General features: G+C 36.4%; 1 long non-coding RNA gene across 1 annotated transcript; it reads left to right on the top strand.

The window, feature by feature from the left end:
* Positions 1 to 526: 526 nt before the first annotated feature.
* Positions 527 to 9,975, top strand: LOC143739454 (uncharacterized). Its single transcript, XR_013204204.1, has 3 exons — positions 527 to 733; positions 2,249 to 2,421; positions 9,767 to 9,975. It is a non-coding gene; the product is annotated as an uncharacterized LOC143739454 (long non-coding RNA).
* The last annotated feature ends 279 nt before the right edge of the window (positions 9,976 to 10,254 follow it).

Genomic DNA, 10,254 nt, shown 5'->3' with positions numbered 1-10,254 from the left:
AGCCTACATTATTATATAAAACAATTCATTTGTGTTAATCTGAAGAAAGAAAGACATATACTTTGCGCATAGCATGAGGATGAGTAAATCATGACAGTTTTTGGATGAACTACCCCTTTAATTGCTTATTGTGTTGTGTTAATATTGTCAGGTACATGGGAGACCTGGACTGCTCTACAGAGGAGATGCTTTTGGAGCTTGGGCAAGAAATAAACCACAATCAAAGCTGCAGATTCAACATTAATCGAAACAATTTACTAGATGGTGCATTCAGAGCATTCAGACGAAAATCATACAATCCTTTTAAAAGAATTTCTGTCCGATTCTCTGATGAATGTGGAAATTTTGAGGAGGCTGTGGATTTGGGAAGCCCTAGGAGAGAGTTCCTCACCTTGCTCATGGAAGCAATTGAAAACTCTGCACTGATTGCAGGCCCAGATGGAAGAAAAAACCTTGCTCTTGACTCAGTTGGAGTGCGATTTAATTTAATGTTTTTCAATCACACATTTGTTTTTACAACCTTCAAACTTGTAATAATTATCACTTTTCCACTCCAGCTTTCAGAGAAGACAGATACTACCTTGCTGGTAAAGCAATTGCTGTCAGCATGGTTCACGGGGGACCTTCTCCTGGATTCTTTTCATCAACTTTGTTTGAATGCATCTGTAACGGGAACGTGTCACCAACCATAGATGATGTTAATGACTTGGATTTGCAAGCAAAAATACAAAAGGTATTTTTTTGTATAAGCAACTAATTATACTGTTAACTTTTAGGGGTGGTAATCTCTAGGCACCTCACGACTCGATTCGGAGTGCTGCGATGCTAAAACTATTATCAATGCGTTTTTTTTGTATTTTTTTTTTTTGTATGTGACTGCTTGGTAATTTTAAAAGCAAGGTAGTTATAATGACCCATAAATAATATACTTTCAATATATTTTATTAATAAAAAAAATGGAAGTGATTTGCCAGCATCAACTGTAAGGTTACATTTGCCAACATCAACTGTAAGGTTACATTTGCCAGCATATGTCCCAACATTGCAAAGAGCCAACAGACAAAAAAAAAACGTGCCTGTACTAGCAGCATACTTGTAGACGGTGAATACAAACTTCAGCATATTCTGAATCTCTAACATAAAATAATAGACTTCTAACCAACATCCTATTGTTATTTGCAATGAGCAATGTAATCTATCATTAATCAGACAAAAATAAAATAAACATTTTGCTGTAGCAAAATCACAAACGGCTTTCATACAAAAATATAGAATTATGTACCAGCAGCTCTCATACAAAAATAATGCTCTTGGAATGCAGTACAGTAAACCTATGTATTATAGATCTCTTTACAGCATAAACAGATAAATGTGAAAACCAAACAAAACAGAAAACAGCTCTCATACAAAAATACAAAATAGGGTAGGCGCTGCACTTCAGATTTCCGTCTTTTACGTTCCGTCAATATTATGTTATTAGAAGAAGAAAAAAATAGAATATATATATATATATATATATGAAAATGGGATTTATAAAGTAAAATCACTTCTGCTGAGAAAAATAGTTATGTTTTTCGTCAAATAAGAACAAACATGTTTGTTGCTACGGGTGTTACGCAGTGATACACAGAACCGTTGGGTAAAGGGGTTATAGTTGTGCTTTATTGTGAATAAAACCACTATTGACCAATCAGAATCAAGGACAGGAATTAACAATTTTATTATATTTATACAACAGTTAGTTCTGGTCCCTGAATCTGATTGGCTGAGGTCTTTCCAGCCATGAGATGTTCAACCAGTATCTCCACAGGAACCGTTCCACCGGTTGTATCACTCCTCTAACGCATTTCTCACAGCAAGTTTCATGGTGGATGAGCAAATCCACCATTTTTTTCACCAGAATACACTTGTCAATCTCTCTTTCTACCAAATACTCTACATATATACTACGCTTAATAAAGTAACATTTTGGAGTTGGTAATGGAGGCTCGGGCTCAAACTGTTAAACTGCCTACTTGAGATTTGTATAAATGCCTAATTTATTTGAGTCTGTGGCGGAAGGAAGTACTTTCGCACAAAAGAGCTTTTTTATTTTTTTACACAATTGTGCCATCAAACTGTTGTATAAATGCAATGTCACACTTGTGCTGATATGGAGCCAAAAAGCACACAGAGTGTGATATTGCTTACTTAAAATTTCACAATTTGCATGGTAATAAATTCATATTAATATATGTATATTTTCCAGTTTGCCAATGCTGCAACCATGGAAGAGTTATGTCAGGCAACTTAGTGTATGACAGAATACCTGTCAAATGCGGGCTGTCTTCGAGCTATAAAACGCCTCGGAGACATGGATCAGCTTGTAGACGATATTTTAATGTTCCAGGTTGTGAACAGAGTCCATGGCCCACTTGAACGGTAAGAATGATATATAATGATCATGCTTTCGAGATTAGTTTATTCAATTGCACTATCAGTTTTGATATTTCAAAAGGTCTTCATTTCCTGTTCACACTTCAGGGCTTTGGGGTCTATATGACCCCAACAATTGATAGAGTAATTGTACAAAAAATATACATTTTTAATCATACAAATAATATTTTTTTTTTTTTGTTTACTTCTCATTTATTCTTTAATGCTGTGTTTTGGGAGATATGAAGTACTTTTTTACCTATTTACTGCAGAATTCCTCCACTACAACATTAGCATATGTATGAAATTTTTTTTTTTTTATGAAAAAAACACTGAAATGTTAAACACATTAATGATGATCAAATTTAAATAGGAATTGTTTCTGGATATTGATATAGGTGTTAGATGCATAATTCTGCCATCTGCTGGTTAAATGTTTTTTTGTAGATAATATATTTTTAGCTTGAAAGTGTAATTACCATATACTTCCAGCAGAGGCCCCATAGAGATCCATTCATTTTTCTGGATGTGACTTACTGCTCTTATAACAGCTTTTTTTATGAATATATATATTTAAACGTTTAAAATACATTAAATCAGTATTTTGTCAAAGTTTAGAATTATTTTTGAATATATATACTTTTGAAGTATCTTGTTATTGAAATAATGCTATATAAATTTGCAGTAATGCCAAATAAATTTGCAATAATGCCACATAAGTTGCCACTAAAAGAAAATACTTGATTGCAATTACATATTATTTCAATAATCAAAATGTATAAAATTATTAACTTTAGAATAAGAAATTAATTTTTAAAAAGTAAATAAAAACAAAAAACAAACAGGCGGATATGAACAGGAGTGAAGAGTAAACACACCTGTGTGTCTGTGTGTTTGTGTGTGCGCACTTGCATGTGTGTGTGTGTGTAATCATGCTCATTCCACATTATTTTTTTCTCTAATGCCAGGCCTTCATTTATGTGTGAACATTTTTAGAGTCATGCTGGAATTATTGATTTTATTTCCCAATTTCTATAAAAATGCTCTCTTTTGCTGTCACACTCACACCTGTTTGTTTGTTTGTTTGTGTGTCTCTCTGTGTGTATGTTATGTGTGTGTAGTCACGTTCTTTCCATATTACATTTGTGCTCTCATACCATACCTTCATTTGTGTGTGAAAATTTTTAGATTTATGCAGAAATTATTGATTTTATTTCCCAATTTCTATAAAAATGCTCTCTATTGCAGTCACACCTCTCTCTATCTGTGTGTGTATTTGTGTCTGTGTGTATGTGGGCGCACATGTGTGTGTGTGATAATGTTCATTCCACGTTGTATTAGTGATCTAGTACCAGGCCTTCATTTATGTGTGAGAATTTTCAGATTTATGCAGGAATTATTGATTTTATTTGCCAATTTCAACAACGTTTGTGTGCATGTACATGTCAAGTCAAGTCATCCTCATTTATATAGCGCTTTTAACAATGTAGATTGTTTCAAAGCAGCTTTACAGAGATAAAGATATAATTTAAGGTAACAGAGATTGGTTTGGTTTTATAGTGGCTCTTGAAAAATGTTTTTTCCAGCTAAAGTTAGTTTTGATTGATTCACTTCCGTCTAAATGATAGTTTGTTATTAAATTAGGGGCCGCTAAGACGACACCGTTCTCTCTAAACAGACTTTAAACGTGAACCTGTGATAGACGCTGATGGCGTTCACATGCGAATTAAGAATTGATTCTATAGTTATGTGCGTTTGAATATATGTGCGCAGGTTTATAATTCCTTACAAACCATGCCTAAACAAACTACTTGTCTATAAATTTTGATGCAGAATTTTTATTTTATCTTATCACTTTGGGTAGGTACGCGAACCGAAAAATTCCACAACGCTTTATCTGTAGAGTGGTATAGGGATCCTCCATAGGGAGAGGCTAGTTGGCACTTCAGCACTGCATTGTCATCAGGTCCAGGCGAAAGTCCTTCGTCAGATCTGGAAACGGCCTGGATCCGGCAGGCTGCGGGAAAACCTCGGGATAAACAAAGACACTAAAATTAGCGTAGATGCCATTCTTCTTATGATGTAACGAGTACATCAGGATTTGAGGGAAGTGTTCCCAGTTCCGGCTGACCTAATCTAAGCAGCCTAATATTAAATTATAGAAGTCTATAGTGTTATGTGAATGCTAGGTCAAAGAGATGTGTTTTTAGTCTAGCTTTGAACTGACAGACTGTGTCTGCTTCCCGGACAATGTTAGGAAGATTGTTCCAAAGTTTTGGTGCTAAATAGGAAAACGATCTACTGCCAGCAGTCGATTTATATATTCTAGGTATTATCAACTGGCCGGAGTTTTGAGATCGCAATAGACGTGAAGGACTATAATGCGTTAAGAGCTCGCTCAAGTACTGGGGAGCTAAACCATTTAGTGCTTTGTAAGTAATCAGCAATATTTTAAAATTTATACGATGTTTAATAGGGAGCCAATGCAGTGTTGACAGAACCAGGCTAATATGGTCGTACTTCCTGGTTCTGGTAAGAACTCTAGCGGCTGCGTTTTGGACTAGCTGTAGTTTGTTTATTAAGCGTGCAGGGCAACCACCCAGTAGAGCATTACAATAATCTAGCCTTGATGTCATGAACGCATGAACTAGTTGTTCCGCATTTGTCAATGAGAGCATATGACGTAATTTAGATATATTTTTAAGATGGAAAAATGCGGTTTTACAGACACTAGACACATGACTTTCAAATGAAAGATTGGTATCAAAGAGCACACCCAGGTTCCTAACTGACGGCGAAGACTTAACAGAGCAGCCATCAAGTGTTAGACGGTATTCTAGGTTATTACGTGTGGAAGTTTTTTGTCCAATAATTAGAATCTCTGTTTTTTTAGAATTTAGTAGTAGGAAATTACTAGTCATCCAATTTTTAATATCAACTATGCATTCCGATAATTTTGTGAATTGGTTAGTTTCGTTAGGTTTGGAAGAAATATAGAGCTGAGTATCATCAGCAAAACAGTGAAAGCTAATTCCATGTTTCCTAATGATATCTCCTAAAGGTAGAATGTAGAGAGTGAACAGCAACGGTCCTAGTACTGAGCCTTGTGGTACGCCGTACTGAACTTGTGATCGATAAGACATCTCTTCATTTACTGCTACAAATTGATAGCGGTCAGATAAATATGATTTAAACCATGCTAGTGCAATTCCACTAATGCCAACATAGTTTTCTAGTCTATTTAAGAGAATGTTGTGGTCAATGGTGTCAAATGCAGCACTAAGATCAAGTAACACTAATAGAGAGATAAATGATTTGCTCTTATCATCCGATCGTGGTTTTGTGACTTTAATGAGAGCTGTCTCAGTGCTATGGTGCGGTCTAAATCCTGACTGGAAATCCTCGCAGATACCATTTCTTTTAAGAAAGGAACACAGTTGTGAGGATACTGCCTTTTCTAGTATCTTTGACAGAAAAGGTAGATTTGAGATCGGCCTGTAATTGACTAATTCTGTAGGATCGAGTTGCGTTTTTTTAACAAGCGGTTTAATCATAGCCAGCTTAAAGGTTTTTGGTACGTATCCTAGAGACAAAGATGAATTAATGATGTTAAGAAGAGGATCTATGACTTCTGGAAGCATCTCTTTCAGTAGTTTAGTCGGTATAGGGTCTAACATACATGTTGTCGATTTAGATGAATTAACGAGTTTGCAAAATTCTTCCTCTCCTATGGCAACAAATGAATCAAATTTTACCTCGGGGAGACTATAATGCACTCCCTGATGCGATGCTGTAGTAGACGGTTGCATAGTTATAATTTTGTCCCTAATATTATCCATCTTATAAGTGAAGAAGTTCATAAAGTCATTACTGCTGTGTTTCTTGGAAACTTCTGGTCTTGAAGCTTTCTTTTTCGTTAGTGTAGCCACTTTTTCAAATAAATACCTTGGATTATGTTTATTTTCTTCTAATAGGGTTGAAAAATAAGCAGATCTAGCAGCTTTTAAAGCCTCTCTGTAAGCAATCAAGCTCTCCTTCCATGAAATCCGAAATACCTCTAGTTTTGCTTTCTTCCAGTTGCGCTCCATTTTTCTGGCTGCTCTCTTAAGGGCCCGGGTGTGCTCGTTGTACCACGGTGTTGGACTATTTTCTTTAATCTTCTTTAAGCGCAACGGAGCAACTGTATCTAAAGTGCTGGAAAGGAGAGAGTTAAAAGTTTCTGTTGCAATATCAAGTTCTTCTAAGCTATCTGGGATGCTGGAACGATGAAACTGATTAGGAAGATTATTGATAAAGCAATCTTTAGTGGCAGAAGTGATAGGTCTAACATACTTGTAACACGGAGTTGGCTTTGCAGCCTTGGCTAAATGTAATTTACATGAGACTAGATAATGATCTGAGATGTCGTCGCTCTGCTGCAGAATTTCAACAGCATCAACATTGATTCCATGTGATAATATTAAATCTAGAGTATGATTACGACAATGAGTAGGTCCTGACACGTGTTGTCTAACTCCAATAGAGTTAAGAATGTCTTTAAATGCCAATCCCATTGCATCTTTTCCATTATCTACATGTATATTAAAATCACCAACAATTAGGACTTTATCTGCAGTCAATACTAATTCTGATAGAAAGTCAGCAAATTCTTTGATAAAATCTTTATAATGCCCTGGTGGCCTGTAGACAGTTGCCAGCAGAATTCTCAAACTTGATTTATCGTTTACATTATATATTTTTACATTAAGCACCAACACTTCAAAAGAAATATATTTTAAACTAGATTTTTTAGTGGTTTTGAAAATATTACTATAAATTACAGCGACACCTCCCCCTTTGCCTTTCAGGCGAGGTTCATGTTTATAACAGTAATCATGCGGGGTGGACTCATTTAAAGTAATGTAATCGTCTGGTTTTAGCCAGGTTTCTGTCATACACAGCACATCTAGGTTATAATCTGAAATCATATCATTAACCATGAGTGCTTTTGAAGTAAGGGATCGAATATTCAGCAACCCAAGCTTTATCGTTTGCTCATCTGTATTATATCTATTTTTTATTTGTTGAATATCAATTACATTTTTAACCTTAGATCGGTTTGGACGTTTTTTCGATTTCCAAATTCGGGGAACAGACACAGTCTCTATATGATGATATCTAGGTGAAAGAGCCTCTATGTGATGGGATTTATCTGACCTTGGTGACGCGAGGCCGCTAGCAGACGGTCGGTTTAGCCAGTTTGTCTGCTTCCTGACCTGAGCCCCTGAGCCAAATTACTAGAGAGAAGAGCAGCACCATCCCAGGAGGGATGAATACCATTCTCTTTTCAACAGGTCAGGTTTGCCCCAAAAACTTTTCCAATTGTCTATGAATTCTATATTTTGCAGACACCACTTAGACAGCCAGCCATTGAGTGATGACAATCTGCTAACTATCTCATCACTCCTTCGAACAGGAAGGGGGCCAGAGCAAATTACAGTGCCTAACATCGTACTTGCGAGTTCAAACACCTCTTTAATATTAATTTTGGTGATCTCCGACTGGCGGGGTCGAACATCATTAGTGCCGACGTGAATAACAATCTTAGAGAATTTACGATTAGCATTAGCCAGCACTTTTAAATTTGCTTTGTCAGGCGCTCTGGCTCCCGGCAAACATGTGACTATGTTGGCTGGTGTCCCTATTTTCACGTTCCGTGTAATAGAATCACCAATTACCAGGGCACAATCAACAGAATTCTCAGTGGGTTTTTCACTGAGTGGGGCAAATCGATTTGTTGTGGTAATCGGAACGGAAGAGTGGTTTTTTGATCCGTGACTAGAGCGATCCCTCACTGTCACCCATCTGCCTGGCTGCACAGGCAATAATTCAGACGGAACCGAATCATGTAAAGAGTTCACTATGCTAGGCGCATCCAAAGTAGAATCTAAAGCTCTAGCACACTTACTATCCTCAATTAAAGTTTGGATGCGTGTTTCTAATTCTGAAATCTTCTCCGTCAGCCTGACTGTCTCCTTGCATTTATCACATATAAACCCTATATTGCCGACGGGGAAGGCTATGCTAAACATGTAACATGTAGTGCAGGTGACAATAACAGGACAAGACATTACTCACCGTGTTTGTTGACTGATTCTTACTCACCTGGGCTTTTTATGAACTCAGACGCGCGGGCGCGCGAGAGAAAAAATAAATAAATAACTGAGCGCACGGGTGGCGCGTTAACAGACTAGCGAGTTACTAGTAGCGTGTTGTTCTAACAATAACGGAAGCTAGCGATGTCAGGTTAATCTGGGATGTTGTCTAAGCTGTATTTAGTAGTATAAACAATTAGAAATGGTAGTAAATGATGGTTCAAAACAGAAAGAAATACAAAGCTAATACGAGGCTTAGACGGAGCTTACAGCCTCGAAGCAAACAAAACACAGCAGGCAGCTAGGCAGACAGGAGCAATCGATCAGGATCAGGAACAGCAATCGAGCAATCCTCTCAGGGTTTTCTGTGTGTGTGCAAGTGATCATGTTCGTTCCCATTGCATTTGTGCTCTAGTACCAGGACTTCATTGCGGTATGGAAATTTTCAGATTTATTCTGGATTTATTGATTTGTTTTGAAAAATGAAAAATAAAAAACATTTTTTTTTCAATTTTCCCATTCATTTCAATGTGGGGTCATATTGAGCCCGAAGACCAGAAGTGTAAAAATTGTTTTACATACCTATAGAACAACCGAATCAAGCCCAGTTTTTTTTGTGTGTGTATAGATAGATAATGTAGGAAAAGTCACAAAATCTTATTCCACTGAGATGAAGGGAACAATTTTTTTTATAAAGGAAAAGTCGATAGGGGTCATATAGACCCCAGTGACCAATTGAGTTAATGGCCACATACTTGGACAGTAAGGCAGATTTAATTTACTTTTATTATATAATTTAATTTACAGATTTAATTTACATTTAGTATGCTATTCCAAACTTCTTTTTTTCTGCCCATTTTTGTTTTTTACTTTTTATGTGTGATTTTCTTGTCCTCTCACATCACTGCAATTTCTAAAACCTGAAATATTGATTAGTTTTTTTTTTTTCTTGTGACGAGTGATCAGTGAAGAGTTGCACTTGAATTGATACTCTTGAATAGAGGTCTCTTCACATAATTTCCATAAATTAATATTTATTATAAATTATTATATAACTGTAATTATATATCGACCAGTAAACTATACAATTCTCTACAGGCTATCATAAATAACAAAACCTTATCCCATGAAAATGTGACAATTGTTGTTTGAAAAGGACAAATAATATGTTTATGCACTATATTTTAAAATGAGGATTTTTTTCTTTTCTCTTGAAGACTCCGGGAGGGCCTGATGACTCTTGGCCTGTTGGATGCTGTTGTTAAACACAAAGAAGCCTTCAGACCCCTTTTCTGCAGCCCACAACAGCCAATTACTGCAGACACTCTTGAAGACTTGTTTAACATTCGCTACTCAGTTGCTGGAAGTAACAGGCGGGCAGAAGAAAACACTGCAGTAGCCTTCTGGAGGGACTACCTTCTAGATGCAGAAGGCAAGTAATGCAACTGATTTGTATGTTAATTTCGTCTTGTGCAATGGGTATAGTTAGTTACAACATAAAACAACATCCACCATTTACATCATAAAACAGAATTTTCTTATTTATCTTGGCTTGGTATCCTTAGTAACAAGTTGTGTATTCCTTAAAGCAAGGTTAACTTACCATCACAGATACCCTGAACTCTGTTAAAGGGTAACTAAACCCCTGATCAGAGCCTGACTCCACCCACTGGCAATATATGAAAAATGCTGTAAAAGTGGGCAG

This window comes from Siphateles boraxobius, unplaced genomic scaffold (genome assembly GCF_051911475.1).
Source record: "Siphateles boraxobius isolate OS27281-9 unplaced genomic scaffold, OSU_SipBor_1 160, whole genome shotgun sequence".
Taxonomy (NCBI): domain Eukaryota; kingdom Metazoa; phylum Chordata; class Actinopteri; order Cypriniformes; family Leuciscidae; genus Siphateles; species Siphateles boraxobius.
This window is presented reverse-complemented; position numbering and strand designations above follow the sequence as displayed.